This window comes from Dendrobates tinctorius, unplaced genomic scaffold (assembly GCF_039654945.1).
Source record: "Dendrobates tinctorius isolate UK_male_01 unplaced genomic scaffold, ASM3965494v1 ptg000011l, whole genome shotgun sequence".
Lineage (NCBI taxonomy): Eukaryota > Metazoa > Chordata > Amphibia > Anura > Dendrobatidae > Dendrobates > Dendrobates tinctorius.
In genome coordinates, this window is record NW_027361679.1 from 50,636,912 (window position 1) to 50,656,814 (window position 19,903).

The 19,903-nt window shown below is 44.2% G+C and overlaps 1 protein-coding gene across 1 annotated transcript in view; it reads left to right on the forward strand.

Moving 5' to 3' along the window:
• FRAS1 (Fraser extracellular matrix complex subunit 1) overlaps positions 1-19,903 on the forward strand; it is a 692,624-nt gene that overhangs the window by 380,366 nt on the left and 292,355 nt on the right. The gene's annotated exons all lie outside the window — the stretch shown is intronic.

The following is a 19,903-nucleotide window of genomic DNA, read 5'->3' on the forward strand; positions in this document are numbered from 1 at the left end:
ACTTTTCCCCTACAGATGATGTTAGGGGAGATAAGGATCTAGCATGTCCAATTTTATGTTCTCTAAAGGCCCCTTTACATTTAGCGATGTACCAGCGATCCCGACCACGATACGACCCTGTCAGGATCGCTGGTGCATCGCTAAATGGTCGTTAGTGAGCTGCCAAACAGGCAGATCTCACCAGCGATGCAGCAGCGGTCGGCGGTCACACTTAGCTTTCAGACACGGCGAGTGTGACCGTCTTCCGCCCACGTCCATGGCTCGCTCGTCGGCGCCAGCAGGAAGCCGACGACGAGAAATGGACCAGGCCGATCTCGCGCGATCAGCGATAGCCAGCAGGGGAGCCGGTCGGAGGTAAGTATCACATGTAACGATATCGCTAGCAATATCGCTGCTGCGTCACAAAATCGGTGACACTTTAGCGATTTTGCTAGCAATATCGCTATGTGTAAAGCCCCCTTTAGTGAGCGTAATTGAAAGCTGAGCTCTGATTGATTGCAGTGGGAAATTAAGATTTTTTATATTTTAGACATTTTTGGTAAATGAACCCCAAAATGTAGCAGAAGCGAAGAGTGAATTTGATGGGCTGTACATTGCATCCTCTTATCAGCCAAACTTGAATGCTAGTCATACAGACTTGTCTGTCATAAGTTCTTGGCGAATTAGCTGAGACAAGAAATCTAAACTCCAGAATTGCAGATTTGTGGCCACCGCAAAAACTGCAATAAGAAGATGGGCAAAATGTTGCATCTACCCCAAATGCCCTGGTATCAATAAAAAAAAGTCAGCTCAGGGCATAAAAAACAAGCGATCAGGCAGATGCAGTAGCCAAAAATTGAAACCGAGGAAACCGTCATGGGTCTAGGAAATTGGCGACACAAGTGAAAACATTTTTCACAATTTTTTTTCACCACTTAAATAAATGAAAAAAGCTATGCATGTTTGGTATCGCTGTCATTATATTCACATGGAGAATCATACTGCCAGGTAATTTTTACCTTTTATAATGAAAGCTATAAAAACAAAACCCAAAAAACAATAGCAAAATCAAAATTGCGCTTTTTTCACAATTTCATTGCACTGTGAATTTTTTCCCCGCTTTCCATTCAATTGCATGATAAAATGTATGGCGTCATTCAAAAGCACAACTCATTCCGCAAAACAAAAGCCTTTATTGGCGGTGCCAACCGAAAAAGGAAAGGTATGGCTCTTGGAAAGAGGGGAGGAAAAACAAAAGCGCAGAAAAATGGAAAATTGGCCAGTCAGGAAGGGGATAATAATTCTTAATGAAACCGGGGAGCTTGGGTTGGGTTCTAGGTTTCACGATATTGGTGGTGTTCACATCCTGTTGCTACTGAGAAAACTTTGATCCTGGCCATAGCAGCAGTATTGGGCTACATTCCCACAATACGCTTTTGATTAGTTTTTGACTCTGCAGAGTATCTGTTGTACCATTTCTGCACCTATTATTTAAATTAGTTTACTTGTGGTTTTTCAGTGCATTTTTACCATGCATTTTTATCACTGTTTTGCTTTTTTGGTGTGTTATGCTATAAATAATGCTGCTTTGTTTTTGACACTTCCTGGTATTTGGCTTTCGACGAAACTGTATTCACATATTTAGGTGCGCACTTTGTGCGATTTTGATAGATTTCCGCCTCAGAAATGCACTAAAGATGCATGTGCGTTTGTTACCTGTGGAATTTCCGCACCTAATGCAAGGTGTTTGGGGAAAATTCACACAGAAAACTCTGCATACCCCAAGAGAAATTGACATGCTGCGGATTTGAAACCAGCATCACAGGTCAGTTTTCTCTGCGTTAAAAAGAAGCACAGTGGGCCTGAGATTTCTATGAATCCCATCCACTGTGCTGTAACTGTATTACACAGCAAAAATATTTACCATCAAAAATGCACCAAAGCTCATTGTAGGAACGTAGCCTCACAGTTCCAGCAAAGTGGATGGGATTTGTAGACATCTGATGACCACTGTGCCCTTTTTTCTCTGCACAAACTGACCTGCGGTGCGTGTTTCAGACCTGCAACATGTCTATTTCACTTGTAGGTACGCTCTGTGCGGATTTTCCCCATACACTTGCATTAGATACGGAAAGTCCGCAGGTAAAAAAAAAAAAAGGTTTTGCAGTGTCAAAAACTCACCAAAAGCTTAACGTGGGAAAGTAGCCTTAAGGGAGCTTTACAAATAGCGATATCGCTAGCAATATCGCTAAAGCGTCACCGATTTTGTGACGTAGCAGCGATATTGCTCGCGATATCGCTATGTGTGATACCTCCGACCGGCTCCCCCGCTGGCTATCGTTGATCGCGCGAGATCGTCCCGGTCCATTTCTTGTCGGCTGCTTCCTGCTGGCGCCGACGAGCGACGCGTGGACGCGTGCGGAGGACGTCATCATCGCCATGTCTGAAAGGTAAGTAACGACCGCTGCTGCGTCGCTACGTCGCTGGTGAGATCTGCCTGTTTGGCAGCTCACTAGCGACCATTTAGCGATGCACCAGCGATCCTGACCGGGTCATATCGTGGTCGGGAACGCTGGTGCATCGCTAAATGTAAAGGGGGCTTTAGACTACATTCCCACAATGAGCTTTTGGTGAGATTTTAATGCTACATAATTTCTGCAGCTATTACGTAATCTAGGTTTCTTGTGGTTTTTCAGGGCATTTTTGTGTTGTTGTTTTTTTTCATGCTTTTTTATCGTGTTTTTGGTCCTGTGTTCTTTGTCTTTTTTTGGTGTGTCATGCTTTAAATAAAGCGGTTTTGTTTTTTGAAACTTTCTGGCATTTGTCTTTGACAAAAATTTTTGATACACCTAGGTGTGGCTAACATTCGTTTTTGATATGTCTCCACCGCAGAAACTTACTAGAAACGTGTGCGTTTTAGACCTGCGATTTTCCACACCTAATGCAAGTCTAAAGGGAAAATCTGAACAAAAAAATCAATGCATCCGCAAGAGAAAATGACATGTTGTGGATTTGAACCACACACCGCAGGTCAGGTTATGCTGAGTTAAAAAAAAAAAAAAAAACACAGTGGGTATGAGATTTCTATAAATCACATCCACTTTGCTGGAACTGTTAGATGCTGCATTTTTGACACAGCAAAAACACGCAGCGTCAAAAACGCCCCAGAATCTCATTGTGGGAATGTAGGCTTACAACCAGAATCTGCTTATAATTGGGGCAGCTAAAGCTTCCGTGCCCATGCAATCTACTGCATTTATGGAGAAATTTATACATTACCACACCGACAAAAGCTAATAGATATCTTAATTTTTACTCTTAAAGAAGCACTCCTATCCATTCATATTTATTATCTAAACCTGTGTAGATATACATGTAATGTAGTATAAGTGTGTTAATATACTTACTGATTTGCCCTATTTGGTGTAGAAAGGTTGTATTCCCCAGATTCCAGCACTGCTCCGGTCCTCTTCTTACTGGCCATACTTGCTGGATCACACTGGGGTTTATGTGTGAGCTGGAAGTGGCTTTTACAATGTCAGTCTATGGAGCGTCAGAAAAAGACACCCTGCCTTAAGGGGGCTTTACACATAGCGATATCGCTAGCAATATCGCTAAAGCGTCACCGATTTTGTGACGCAGCAGCGATATTGCTAGCGATATCGCTATGTGTGATACTTACCTCCGACCAGCTCCCCCGCTGGCTATCTTTGATCGCGCGAGATCGTCCAGGTCCATTTATCGTCGGCTGCTTCCTGCTGGCGCCGACGAGCGACACGTGGACTCGGGCGGAGGACGTCATCATCGCCGCGTCTGAAAGGTAAGTAACGACCGCTGCTGCGTTGCTACGTCGCTGTGAGGTCTGCCTGTGTGGCAGCTCACTAGTGACCATTTAGCGATGCACCAGCGATCCTGACCGGGTCATATCGTGGTCGGGATCGCTGGTGCATCGCTAAATGTAAAGGGGGCTTTACATTACAAATGTGACTTCTGGCTCACTACTATACACCAATATGACCAGTTCAAAACAAAAATCATCATGAAATATATCATGAGGATTGACGAAGTGAAGACAGAGGGGAAAAAATATTTCTTTAAGAAACTACAACATTTTATTAATGATCAGTTTTAAAACAGTATAGATTTATGTTAAAAAGACAGAATAATGGGGTCTCCAACATGAGGGGGTAGGAATAACCAGCAAAAAATGATATATTTCATGATGATTTTTGTTTTGAAATGCTTATCGAAGTGACCATTGCCGTATTAATTTAGGATTATGGGTACAACCAATATGACCAGGTCAGTCAGAGTCAGAAGTTGTACCATTGAGAAGAGGACCTGAGTGGTGCTAGAAACCGGGGAAAGCAGCAATCAGTTAGTATGTTACACTACATTACATACATACATGTTTACACATCATCTTTAGCTAATAAAAAATTATTGAGAGGTGTTGCTTCGTCCAACTCATTTCTTCTTCCTGAAAATGGTGGCGTGACTTTTTTTTCCCATTTTTGCAAATGGTTTCATGCAGGGCAGATATTTTCGGATCTTTAAAACTCTTTCAGTTGCGGATATGTATAACAGTAATCAGACAATGCTGCAGGATTTTATTTCCCATTAACTCCCAATTTCTGTTTCTCACACATTTAGCCTTGCAAACCTTTAAGAAATAATGTATTTATAGGCTAAACAAGTGCAGCTGTTTCCTTGAAATATAGGTGTTATTTTTTTTCACACAAGAATATTATGCTCTCTGTTACCACAGTGCCTCCAACAGATGAAGCAATTACCGTACTAAAGTGCTTGATGGAGTATTTCATTCCCAGAAAACGTTTTTTTATTTATCCCTTCTGGGGAAGTAAGAAGTGTCTGATACATTACTTTACTAGATACTTAGGCAGTGTTAGTGATCCCCAATACCTCATCTCTTGATAACTTTTACTACCTGAACAGCTGAAAAGTCTTCACAGTGCAATTATGTCTAATGCAAATACCCCATACATCTAGGTTCAGTTATCTCTTGGCTTGGAACAAGCCAGGCTTAGCATTTCCAGCGTAATACTCAACACATCTGTTGAAATTAGACTTTTTTTCACTTGGATGTGCCATTTCCTTTAACCAATACACCTGTAGGGGGATGGCTGGTTAGTATGTTTGCTACGGATCTCCATTCCCCTGTTCTACCCCATTTTCTTGTTAAATATGGATGAGTCAATATTAGATACGTATGTAGAGCTCTAAATAAATACTGTAAAAGGGAATCTGTCAGCAGGATTGCACACCCCAAACTATTTATATGTGAATCTAACTCTTTCAATGACAAGTCCAGGAACACATGGTCAGCTCCTTACTCTTTTCTGGAGAAATCAGCATTTGAATTGATATGTTAAGGTGGGTGTAGATCTGAAGCCTCTGTCACTCCAGCTCTATTACCCACCCAGTATCTCCGCCGTTTCTTCCTTGACCGACTGCTCCTTTCTCTGAAGTCACACAGCATAAATATTGTCAGTCAAGCAGGAGGAAGTGGTGCTGAGTGTAGAATATAGCTAGTGTGACAGAGGTTTCATATATACAGTGCCTTGCAAAACTATTCGACCCCCTGGAACTTTTCAACCTTTTCCCACATATGCTTCAAACATAAAGATGCCAAAAGTAAATTTTTGGTGAAGAATCAACAAGTGGAACACAAATGTGAAGTTGAACGAAATGTATTGGTTATTTAAATTTTTTGTGGAAATTCAAAAACTGAAAAGTGGGGCGTGCAATATTATCTGGCCCCTTTACTTTCAGTGCAGCAAACTCACTCCAGAAGTTCATTGTGGATCTCTGAATGATCCAATGTTGTCCTAAATGACTAATGATGATAAATATAATCCACCTGTGTGTAATCAAGTCTCCGTATAAATGCACCTGCTCTGTGATAGTCTCAGGGTTCTGTTTGAAGCACAGAGAGCATCATGAAGACCAAGGAACACAACAGGCAGGTCTGTGATACTGTTGTGGAGAAGTTTAAAGCTGGATTTGGATACAAAATGATTTCCAAAACTAAACATCCCAAGGAGCTCTGTGCAAGCGATCATATTGAAATGGAAGAAGTATCATACAACTGCAAATCTATTAAGACCCGGCCGTCCCTCTAAACTTTCACCTCAAACAAGGAGAAGACTGATCAGAGATGCAGCCAAGAGGCCCATGAACACTCTGGATCAACTGCAGAGATCTACAGCTGAGGTGGGACAGTCTGTCCATAGGACAACAATCAGTCATACACTGCACAAATCTGGACTTTATGGAAGAGTGGCAAGAAGAAAGTAATTTCTCAAAGATATCCATAAAAAGTGTTGTTTAAAGTTTGCCACAAGCCACCTGGGAAACACACCAAACATGTGGAAGAAGGTGCTCTGGTCAGATGAAACCAAAATCGAACGAAGTTTTTGAATTTCCACAAAAATTTAAAATAACCAATAATTTTCGTGCAACTTCACAATTGTCTTCCACTTGTTGATTCTTCTCAAAAAATTTACATTTAGTATCTTTATGTTTGAAGCATGATATGTGGGAAAAGGTTGAAAAATTCCAGGGGGCCAAATACTTTCGCAAGGCACTGTACACTTTCATTTGCTTATTAATTCAAATGCTGATTTCTCAGTAATGGAGGCACAGACTGGCCATGTAAGGTATTCCTTGACTTGTGTATGTTGTCTTTCAAAAAGCTACATGAACATATATGTACAGTGGTGTGAAAAAGTGTTTGACCCCTTCCTGATTTCCTATTCTTTTGTATGTTTGTCACCCTTAAAATGTTTAAGATTTGCCCCAAAATTACAAATTTGGGGAGAAAACAACATTTTCCATGAAAAGAATGAAAATTTTCAGTACGACGACATAATGTTATCAAATTCTGTGACGTGCCTGTGGGTTCAAAATGTTCACTATACCCCTTGATAAAATCCTTGAGGGGATGTAGTTTCCAAAATGGGGTTACTTGTGGGTTCTTTTTCACTTTTTAGGCACATCAGGGGCTCTCCAAACGCGACATGACGCCCACAGACCATTCCATCAAAGTCTGTATTCTAAAACATCACTCCTTCCTTTCCGAGACCTGCCGCGCACACAAGCAGTAGTTTTCCTCCACATATGGGGTATCTGCGTACTCGGGAGATATTGCACAACAAATTTTGGGGTCCATTTTCTCCTGTTACCCTTGTGAAAATAAAAAATTGGGGCTAAAAGTACATTTTTGTGGGTAAAATGTGTTTTTTTATTTTCACAGCTCTACGTTATAAACTTCTGTGAAGCATCTGGGGTTCAAGGTGCTCACCACACATCTAGATACATGCCTGTGGTTTCCACTGTTTAGGCAAATCAGGGGCTCTCCAAACGCAACATGGCATCTGCTCTCAATTGCAGACATTGTTGTGTTCAAAAAGTCAAACTGTGCTTCTCTTCCAGACCATTCCATCAAAGTCTGCATTTTAAAACATCACCCCTTCCTTTCCGAGCCCTGCCGTGCACTCAAGCAGTAGTTTTCTTCCACATATGGGGTATCGGCGTACTCAGGAGAAATTTCAAAACAAATTTTAGGGTCCATTTTCTACTGTTACCCTTGCGAAAAATTGCAAATTTGGAATTAAAGTAATTTTTTTGTGAAAAAAGTTAAATGTTCATTATTTCCTTCTACAGGGGTGCGGGGGCTACATTATACCCTATGAGGGGGGCTGCATTATACCCTATGAGGGGGATGCATTATATTCTATGAGGGTGGCTGCATTATATCATATGAGGGGGCTGAATTATACCCTATGAGGGGACTACATTATATTCTATGAGGGGGGCTGCATTATACCCTATGAGGGGTAAGGGGTCTGCATTATACCCTGTGAGGGAGCAGCATTATAGCATATGAGGGGGGCTGTATTATACCATATGAGGGGGGATGCATTATACTCTATGGGGGCTGCATTATACCTTATGAGAAGACTGCATTATACCCCATGAGGGAGGCTGCATTATATTCTATGAGGGGAGCTGCATTAAACCCTGTTAGGGGGGGATGCATTATACCCTATGAGGCTGGCTGCATTATACCCTATAAGGGGGCTACATTATATTCTATGAGGGAGGCTGCATTATACCCTATGAGGGGGCTACATTATATTCTATGAGGGGAGCTGCATTATACCCTATGAGGGGAGCTGAATTAAACCCTATTAGGGGGGTTGCATTATACCTAATGAGGGGGGCTACATTATATTCTGTGGGGGGCTGCATTATACCCTATGAGGCTGGCTGCATTATACCCTATGAGGCTGGCTGCATTATACCCTATGAGGGGGCTACATTATATTATATGAAGGGGGCTGCATTATACCCTATGAGGGGTCTACATTATAATTTATGAGGGAGACTGCATTATATCCTATAAGGTGGTGCATTATACCCTATGGGGGGGTGCATTATATTCCATGAGGGATGCTGTATTATATCCTATGAGCGGGGTGCATTATACCCTATGAGGGGGCTACATTATATTCTATGAGGGGGTCTGCATTATACCCTATGAGGGGGCTACATTATACCCTACTAGGGGCTACATTATATTATATGAGGGGGCTGCATTATACCCTATAGGGGGTGCAATATACCCTATGAGGGAGGCTGCATTATATCCTATGATGGAGGCTGCATTATACTCTATGAGGTGGGCTGCATTTATACCCTATGAAGGGGTTACATTATATTCTGTTGAGGCACTGCATTATATTCTATGAGGGAGTTGCATTCTGCTTTATGAGGGCTGCAGTATATTCTATGAGGGTGCTACTTTATATTTTACAAGGGGGCTGCATTATGTTCTATGAGGGGGCTACCCCAACTCCTGCTGCATAATTAAGACTTGTACTACCTTATATTATACCTTGATATTAGCACGTTTTACCGCACAATTGGTGGTCTTGTACTTATTTCTATGTAGCTACATAGTGGGCCCCAAGAATGATTTTCTCTGGTGGGCCCAAGGTGCTCCAGTCCGACACTGGTCAGATTTGTAAAATTTGTTTTGGTCACAACGTCAAAATTGGCTCCGACACAAAGGGGTTAATTTACTTTAGCTTTTCTTTATTCATGTTACTTTTTTTAATTCAGAAAATAAACTCTTAACACTTCTCTTTTTGGAAGCATTCTTATTTTACAATGTTTTTTCACACCTGTCTAAAATTTTGCAAAGTCCTGTATATGTGTATACAATTGAAATGTAAAAATGTGTGTTCCCAAAAGACTCTAAAGGATTTTCAAAAGAATCTGAACATCAGGCATTTTTGTTCTATACATTTTGTATTTTGAATGTTTACTTAGGATTGTGTTTTATTTTGTTTTATCAAAACTTTCTTGTTGGAATTAGAATAGCAGCAAATTATCCCTTAGTAGTCATGTGTTATGATTACAGCTCATTGTATGGAGACAATTTATTCACTATTGAATTTTTTCCAGAATATGTGTTATTCCTTTGTTCCAATTTCTTGCCTTTTTTTCTAATCGTAAGCCAAATTTGAAAAAAAGCCAGAAAAATAACTCCAACCCCTGTCATGCATGTGATCATTGTGCCATATGTATGACACAATATTTTGCTCTCTAGTTGCAGAAAAGAAAACCATATAATGCACCTCAAAATTACTACCAGAAATGTTAAAAGGAGGAGCTGACCATAACTATTGGCTTCTACGTTATTAGTGGATGTATTATGCAAACACATAATACCATGTTGCATACAATTTTCTATGTTTCCCCATTCTCCACAGTAACACTGATATTCATTTTAGTGCCTTTCTATCTTTTTTTTTTTAACCAAGATCTTGGCTAAGACTGATTAGAGAGAAGGAGCCTTTTTTCTTCTTTATGATCATTATTTGGCCCAGTAAGCAGCACAATGTAAAAGATCCAGAGAACTGACACAGCCGCTTGTCTGCAGTAAAGGAGGTAGCGTGTGCCGGTTGATTGCTTAAAGCCGTGCTGTACTCCATCAGACAGGTGAATGAACCATGCTGCCAAAACAATAAGGTCTCATAGAAGTACTTCATTTTCTTCAATGTAACAAGAGCTGAAAAGGAAATCTCACCAAAGTTTACGGAGACAGAAAACATCTATAGGAATGTAATGCTTCAAATATTAAATATCCTGGCGGATTTTACAGCAACTGATGAAAATTGAAATATCCTTTATAAGTATAGAGTAAACAGTAGCCTTTACTTGGCTTCCGCTGCTAACTATATCTTATTCCTGATTACTTCCTGATAATTGTTGGATTAAAGCGTTCTTTATCCTCTCTTATAGGACATTGCGACTACCATTCCACTGACTCACGCTCGCATCAGGTGCCCAGTCACATAAGTGGGGTCTTCATGTATTATACATTTATGGCATCCTGTGTATATGCCGTGAATGTACATGTTATGGCCATTCAATATTACTTTGCACACAATTGGCCAAACATGCATCTTTCTTTATCGCCTTATTGGGGGACACAGATTACCATGGGGTGTATGCTGCTGCTGCTAGGAGGCTGACACTATGCAAAACAAGAAAATTAGCTCCTCCCCGGCAGTATACACCCACCGACAGGCACCAAGCACCTCACCTCAGTTTGTGCTTAGCGTCTGTAGGAGGCGGACCGGGATCTTCCCATATCCGCTCTTAATAATACCTTTTTTCTTTTAGGTTTTTAGTCGAACCTTTTAATCTTTTCTCTTTATTTTTCAGGTTCTCCGTCGGGAAACAGGGTGTAGCTATCACCCTGATTTCCCATATCAGGCGGCTGAGCGAGCAGTGTGGTGTCATCCACATCGCACCTCTCAGTACCGCAGGCAGGACGTTGGCCCTATCACCTTCTGGTGCTATGGGCTGTGGACAGGTGGCTGGTCCTTGCCAATCCCCCTCCTCACCCCTCTCTCTGGACAGGGCTGAGAGGAAGACGGCGGTCGCAGGAGGTCTACGCCTTCTTCTGCAAGATGTGGGCATAGAGGATTCTCTCCAGTGGCTTGCCTTATCTCCGTGGGCCCCTATGATCATCCTCTTCAAGGACGTCAGGTAAGTGCCTGTACGATCCCTCCAGCCCCGCATCATACCCAGAGATACATCGGCAGCATTTACTGGGCTCCCTGAGTTTAAATCTCCCGCCTCTTTTTCCCTGCCTGCCGCGCGCCGACCTCACTGCCGCGCGTCTCTCTCACTGCACTTTCAAGGGGACAGGTCATTGAGCATACTCAGCCAAAGCAAGTAACATACTGGCAATATCACTTATATCGCGCTTTCCTCTCTGCACAGGCAGTGCGGGGCTGCGGCGTCCTGGGTCCACTTTCACTTTCGTTCTGGCGCTCTCAGCGCGCTCCCTCCCCCATTCTGAGCGCGCCTTTTTGCTTTACTAGCCCATCACAGGGCTCCTTTCCTTTTGATATGCCAGCCTTCACCGCTTTTGTCCAATCGCGGCGCGGCCGCTAATCTCCGCCCCCCTTCCTTATCGGGTGTTTCCTGGATTTTCACTCCTCTTCCTGCGCTGCTTGGGGGACACTTCGGCGTTCGGCTGCTCGCCTGAATCTGGGTAGGCTCTACACTGAGGCTCAAATTAGCTCCCCTCTGCAGTTTCTTCACGATCTACTGCGGTCTCTCAGCGCAGTTTTACTTATGCCCAATCCTTCAAGGGATCTCTGCTTCAGGCCCACCGCTACTCATTACGTTTGTGCGCGCTGTATAAAGAAGTGGGCTTCGGGTCGGCCGTAGCCCTTCTGCCCGTCCTGCAGTCCTTCCACTATGTCTGCATCTCAGGAGCACGCCAAGTCCCGGGCTGAGGACACGCCACCCCCCCAGAGTGGGCCATTGTAATGTCTCAGTCAGTCTCGGACTTGACTAAGGTTTTTCAGTCTCTGGTCCAGGTCTTAGAACGACTTCCACAGCTATCTACTGCCACCTGTGCGCCGACCGCCTCTCAGGGTGAGTCGTCTGCTCCTGACCACGACCTTCCGAGAGACAGACAGGGCAGGAGCTCTAGGAAGCGGGCTCTGTCTACTTCGTCCTCTAGCTCGCAGGGTCCCTCTGAGTCTGCCAGGCTTCATTCTCCTTCCTCCGATGACGACCCTAAGTCTGGCGATGACTCTCAATCGGAATCGAGTTCAGAAGCAGACAATGTTTCTAAAACACGGGACATGGTCGATAGTCTCATTTCGGCTATCTTTCAAACCCTTAAAATTAAGCAAGATAAGGCTCCCCCTCAGGAATGCTCTGTGCTCCTTAAATGAGCAAGACCTCCATCTCAAACCTTTCCCAATCACAAAGAGTTCGATACTACCTTGGCCAAACACTGGGAGCGCCCTGAGCAACGTTTCTCAGGCCGCAAGTACTTAGACGTGCTGTACCCTTTTGAGGCAGACCTGCTCACAAAATGAACCAAGGCTCCCGAGGTGGATCCCCCAGTTTCCCGGATAGCCTCTAAAATTGTACTATCCCTACCAGATGGGGCATCGCTTAAAGATCCTACGGACAGGCAGATTGAATCTCTGGCTAAGTCAATTTTTGAGGCATCTGGTGCCTCCCTCTGTCCTATTTTCGCATCCGCCTGGGTAGCGAAAGTCATATCCGCTTGGGCAAAAATCCTTCGCAGGGGCATATTGGCAACAGCTCCTCAGGACGAGTTGGCAGATCTGGCAGATCAGATTAACCATGACGGCAAATACCTTTTGGCCGCCTCCTTGGACGCGGCCGGTTGCGTAGCAAGGGCTAATAGCAACATAGTAGCTATACGCCGAGTCCTTTGGCTAAAGTCATGGAATGCGGATACCACTTCAAAAAAGTCCCTTACTAATCTGCCATTCCACGGTTCTAGGCTCTTTGGAGCCAAGCTGGACCAGCTAATCTCCGATGCCACTGGTGGTAAAAGCACTTCTCTTCCCCAGTCTCGACCAAGACGTTTCTTTAATAGAAAGGGTTTTCGGCAGTTTAGGCCTGTTCGTCCCTTCTCGTCCACGGACAGATCTGCCCAGCAAGATCGCTCCTCTGCCACTAGAGAGCGAGAACAGAAAAAAACATCTTACAAGCCAGCTCCCCGCTGGAGATCTAGAGGACAATACTCCAGGTCTTCAGGCGCCAGTTCCGGCAGGTTTTCCTCCAAGTGACAGGTCACCCCCACCTGGAAGTTCTTCCAGAGTGGGAGGCAGACTTTCCTTTTGCTCAATCGCCACGTGAAGATTCTTCATTTCAAAATGGAGTCTCTTCGGTCGGTGATAGCCTCCATGGAACCCGGGGAATTCCTCTGCTCTGTGGACATTCGGGACGCCTATCTGCACATTCCGGTTTGTGTGCAACATCAGAAATATCTTCGATTTGCGATTCAGGGAGATCACTATCAGTTCACGGCTCTTCCCTTCGGCCTAGCTTCCGCTCCCCGTGTTTTCACGAAGGTGATGGCGACCGTCATGGCCATACTTCGCTCCAGAGGGATCCTCATCATCCCTTATCTGGACGATCTTTTGATCAAGGGCTCGTCCCGTCAAGACTGCCTTCAGAGTCTTCAGATAACCCTGGACACTCTCTGCCGCCTCGGTTGGCTAGTCAACAAGGAGAAGTCCATTCTGATCCCCACTCAGCATCTGAACTTTCTGGGCATGGAATTCGACATGAATCTAGCCCGGGTTTTTCTTCCGAGGGAAAAATTTGCGGCTCTTTCCAAGGGCATCAGAATTCTCAAACGGCCAACTCCCATTCCCATTCGGTCCTGCATGAAGGTTCTGGGGAAGATGGTGGCTTCCATGGAAGCAGTGCCCTTTGCACAATTTCATCTTCGCCCCCTCCAGCTGTCTCTGCTTTCAGCCTGGGACAAGACCACGATGTCCTTGGACCGTCCCATTCTCCTCCCTCTCAGAGTGAGGCAATCCCTCACTTGGTGGTCACTGCCAGCGTCAGTTCTCCAAGGGAGGTCCTTCCTTCCGCCTCAGTGGCAAGTCATCACCACCGATGCCAGCCTTCTAGGATGGGGAGCCGTGTTCCATCAGAAAGCGGCCCAAGGATGCTTGAATCCACAGGAGACTCTTCTCCCTATCAATCTTCTGGAGATCAGAGCAGTCTTCCTGGCCCTTCTTCACTGGCAGCCTCTCCTCTCCGGCAAGCCGGTCCGTATTCAGTCGGACAACACCACGGCTGTGGCGTACATAAACCACCAGGGGGCACGCGCAGCAAGCAAGTAATGTCAGAAGTGGCCAAGATACTCCGCTGGGCAGAACGTTACGTTCCGGCAATCTCTGCCGTTCACATTCCAGGGGTGGAAAATTGGGCAGCCGACTTTCTGAGTCGTCAAGGCCTAGCGTCAAGCGAATGGTCCCTTCACCCCACAGTCTTCAATCAGATATGCCACCGTTGGGGCACCCCGGACGTCGATCTCATGGCATCTCGGATGAATCACAAAGTTCCGCACTTCGTAGCCAGGTCCAGGGACTCTCTAGCCGTCGCATGCGACGCTCTAGTAATTCCGTGGTCCCAGTTCCAACTTCCTTATCTGTTCCCGCCTCTGGCCTTGATCCCACTAGTGGTCAAAAAGATAAAATCGGAAGGCGTACCAGTGATTCTAGTCGCTCCAGATTGGCCAAGACGGCCTTGGTACGCGGAACTGGTGAACATGCTCCCGGACGTTCCCTGCAGGCTTCCAGACCGTCCAGACCTTCTCTCGCAAGGCCCCCTTTACCATGAGAATTCTCAGTCTCTGAGGTTAACGGCATGGCCGTTGAGGCCACGATCCTGAAAGAATCAGGTCTGTCCAGCCAGGTTATTCAGACTATGATCAGAGCCAGAAAACCAGCCTCTTCCCGCATTTACCATAGGTACTGGAAGGCTTTTTTCCGTTGGTGCGATGATAAAAAAGTCTTTCCAATGTCCTTCTCCATTCCATCTATACTTGGTTTTCTCCAGTCTGGTTTAGATGCGGGTCTGTCCCTCAGTACCCTCAAGGGCCAGGTCTCCGCTCTTTCTATCCTCTTCCAAAGAGAGCTCGCTTCCTTACCGCAGGTCAAAACCTTTCTACAAGGGGTCGCCCATGTGGCTCCTCCTCATCATTCGCCGATAGACCCCTGGGATCTCAATCTCGTCCTTAGCGCTCTACAGAAGGCGCCGTTCGAGCCTATCCAGGACATTCCTTTGTCCCTTCTCTCGTGGAAGGTAACCTTTTTGATTGCCATTACATCCATCAGAAGAGTTTCTGAGTTGGCGGCCTTGTCATGTCGTTTCCCTTACCTGATTCTCCATCAGGATAAGGTCGTCCTCAGGCCCGTTCCTTCTTTTCTTCCAAAGGTGGTATCCTCTTTCCACATCAATGAGGATATCGTTCTCCCATCTTTTTCTCCGGCTCCTTCTCACCCACTTGAGAAGTCTCTCCACAAACTGGACGTAGTTAGAGCCCTGCATGTCTATCTCGCCAGGACCTCTTCCTTTCGTCAGTCCGATTCCTTGCTGGTCATCTCTGAAGGTCGCCGGAAAGGGCTTCCGGCATCCAAATCCACGATCGCTCGCTGGATTCATTCTACCATTCTGGAAGCGTACCGACTTCAGGAAAAACGCCCCCTCCGGGAGTAAGAGCTCACTCCACCCGGGCTGTGGCGGCTTCGTGGGCAGTTCGTCACCAGGCTTCGGCCTTGCAAATTTGCAGGGCCGCAACCTGGTCATCCTTGCACACCTTTGCGAGGTTCTACAGGGTTCATACCCAGGCCTCGTCTGATGCAGTTGTTGGTAGGAAGGTTCTGCAGGCGGCGGTGGCTCACCGGCCGACCTAAGCCTTTCCGGTTCTTTCGTTCCTTATTGCTGTTCCCGCCCTTGGGGCTGCTTTGGAACGTCCCATGGTAATCTGTGTCCCCCAATAAGGCGATAAAGAAAGATGGATTTTTTGGTTCTTACCGTAAAATCTCTTTCTTGGAGCCTTCATTGGGGGACACGGCACCCTCCCTGTTTAAGTTGTACCGTGTTGGGTCTTAGAGTCCCTTGTTGGGTTGGTACATATGTTTAGAGTTTTCTCGTTGCTTCTCCTACTGCTTTCTCACCAACTGAGGTGCTTGGTGCCTGTCGGTGGGTGTATACTGCCGGGGAGGAGCTAATTTTCTTGTTTTGCATAGTGTCAGCCTCCTAGCAGCAGCAGCAGCATACACCCCATGGTAATCTGTGTCCCCCAATGAAGGCTCCAAGAAAGAGATTTTACGGTAAGAACCAAAAATCCATCTTTCTGGGGCAATCGGGAGGCGTCAGCTATTATAGCTGGGATAAGTTATGCCTGCCAATACATTGCTTCAAAAAAATGTTTATTTACATGCCCGTCAACCATGTAATGTATGGGTTGGATTGGTATGCCCTTACAGATGGCCATGAGACCAAGCAAGACAACTCCTTCAAAGACAATGGGTGCGATTCATTAAAGCTTTTATGCCAGTATCGTGGTGTAAAAAGCCTTGAATAGCCGCAAAATTTTGCCCACTGTGAAGCTGCTTTAAAATTTTGCAATTTCTCACATATTCGCGTAGCCAGGGTAGGATGGGGCGTTCTTTACTGCACAAATCTTACTCCAGTTGCTGACTGGGCTAATGCCAATTTTCGGTCCTAATTCATTAAGAAGCTTACCTTTCTTAATAAACAAGGATTTTCTGACTCCAGCAGGCCTCCTCATCAAGACCGGCGTGAACAGTCTTAGTCTTGATGATCGAGGCCTTGGTTGCAGCTCTCCAATTGCAAGATAACGATCAAGTGAGCTTGATGTGACACAGTTATAGTAACTATGATTTGCACGCAACTTTGCGTCATTTCACATTTACTTTGTCATCAAAGATGTAGAGTCTCTTTGACTATGATAAGTTACTGGAGCTCTAAAACCATGTTAAACTAATTTTTTCATGTACTGGACAGAATCAGAATGTTTATTTCAATCCAGGCCATCTCTGCCACTGAGAATTCAGGTACAAGCTGTGAGAGGAATTGTAATGAATCTGACCATAATTGTGCTAATTCATCTTATAAGCACCCTCTCTATACCAAAATCTATATCCCTATTTACACGTGTGTCTATTTACTATATTGATCACACATACTATCATATTACTTTGTCGTTATATTTGTCTTTGCTCCATTTCTATCTCATCTCCTATATCTTTATATAAGTTGAAGCAACTGTCCACCCTAGGCGACTTTTTTTTTTTTTTAATTTCATGTAATTGTGTCTAAAAGTCATTTTTACTATTGGGTCACATTATTATCTGCTACTTTTATATTGATGGCCTATCCATAGGATAGTTAATATCAGATTGGTGGGGGAATGACAGCTGAATGAATAGGAGTGGATCTACAGTACCACGCTGCGGTCACTATACAGATGGGACGGCTATCCTGTGCAGCAGAATAAGTGACCATTTTTATGAGGAACAGTTTATTTGATATATGAAATAATCAAAATTTTAATTGGCAAAATGCACCATTGTTTATAAATGTTATTGGCTACATAAATCTGCTGTTTGCATGGGATTGTGGCCCTCAGGTGAAAGTCTACAAAAACACCCTTGAGATAACACACCTTGAGAGGGGGGGATGCATTATACAATAAAAGGGATCTATTTTGTCTTTTCCATCTACAAGCTAGCCAGGAATTTCTCTGCTTTGGGGGAAAATACTTATACCAACTGATTTGACCTTCAAAGATAAAGAGTAAAGTTGGGACTTAGTCATATTTTACAGCAACACAGTCTACTGTTAGTTTTAAAGCACCACTGTCATAATCCAGACCGGGTTTTGCCTCTCCTTTCCCGATCTGGTCATGTTAGGGGTTAACTTTCTCTGCCTCATTCTGGTGTCGGGTCTGCTATTTCACTGAGCTGCATCCTACAGGCAGTGCCAGTTATATTTCCTGCCTTCGAGGCGTGTAGCTGGCTCTGGTGAAACCCTGATTTGTCCTGCTGCGTTTAGCTGACTTTGTCCGTGTCTGTGTACTCCTCTCCTACCCGTCCCGACTCTGTGTGTCCCTGTGTGTTTGGATTCCCCGGTTCTCGACTCTGCTTTGGCTCTGACCTGATTCTGTCTCTTCCTTCTGGTACTTCTGCTACGGACCGGTACTGACCTTTTGGCGCTCCTCTGACTCTGTGTTTGGGATTCCCCTTGGTACTACGTTACTCTCTGGTATCGACCCGGCTTGTCTGCTGCCACCTTGTGGTAGCCTCGCTGCAGTTCTGCTGGTATGCTCTGAGCAGGATTTCAGCCCTCTCTCCAATCTGCTGCAATTTAGTGGAGTTTGCATTACTCTGCATTTACCTGCAGTGCCGCAGTGTGACAACCACTCCAGCATTTGTTGTTTTTTTTTTTTTAATCCCATTGTTTGGAATCTCATTTATGAAAGTGTAATGCACTTAGTCATACTCACTGGTCGGCATCTTCATCTGTTTTTAGCCCCACTCCAGTCACTGTGGCGTCATGTAACCCGCTGGATTACTGTGTGTTTCAGAAGTTGCTGTTCTCAATACAAGCCTATGGGACCCGGAACAAGGCTACAGAGCCTCTTTCGGAATTCCCATAGATTTGCATTGGGTTGTTTTAAAAAGTGCCACCACTTCAGACAGCAAGTGCTGTGTGATTTGGCCGGTCACAACTGCATAGCACCCAGAAAACACTTTACAAATAGCCATGTGTTGATAAAATGATTACATTTTATTAGAAAAAAATACGTGGCTAAGTGGGAACGCGAAACCACATGCACCACCTGCATGCATAACAGCCACCATATCCTATCATAGTTATGTAATGCATTCCTTTTTATATACCCGTTTCTAGACGTAAAATATTATTTATTTAGGTTATTTTAGTTCCCCAATAGTATGAGCAGAAGCGTCTAACCAGTGCTAGGCCAACAGCTTCCTGGCATAAAAATCAATATGAAAAAAAAAACTATTAAAGAGCCTAAACGTAGGAAATGTGTATTTGAAAAGCCTTTATTTGTGTACAAATAAGTATGTGGTGGCAAAGAAGAGGAGCGTATACACACATAAAATATATAATATTAAATTTGAACCAAAGAGGTTCTACTAAACAAAGGTAACCCATATATATATTAAAGGATGATGACTAAAAACATACTTCAATAATCATAGACATGGATAAAGAGTAAATGTTGTGATGTCAATAATTGCACATACCTGGATCTGGACATACCGGAGTGAGTGCCACACAAACTGCAGGACATCACATTATCCAGGTATTCCCCCATCCACTGTTTTGGACATAGCATCTCGGATACAAGATACTTAAAATGTATAGTGGTGATAGATCATGCACACCTGATACATAGGGCATGTGCAATATTTTATTTAGTCATTCACAGGTCCAAGGGCATGTGCACTTACTGACATCACAACATTCACTCTTTATCCATGTCTATGGTTATCATCCTACTGTATATATATATAATTTTTTTGGGGGGGCGGGTTATCTTTGTATGGTTTGACACCACACCAACACCAATCAATGCTGTTTCTTTTCCTAGTATCTGTCCTGGGGCTACATTTGTTCTGTAGAACCTCTTTGGTTCAAATTTTATATTTATATATCTTGTGTGTGTATATGCTCTTCTTCTTTGCCACCACATACCTATTTGCACACAAATAAAGGCTTTTTAATACACATTTCCTACGTTTAGGCTCTATAGTTTTTTCATATTTGTTTTCGTGTTCTTCTGATTGGTCTATCCAATTTGTCCAGATGTACATGTATCACAATGTGGGTGAAATCGTTTAAATATTTCTCATACAAGACAACATGTATTTATCAGCACGTTCTTTGGTATATTTGTTTAACCAGCTTCCTATCATAGAATAATATGCGCAGAATGCCCAGTACAATTGGGGAGTCCAGATCAGCTCTCTCCTCC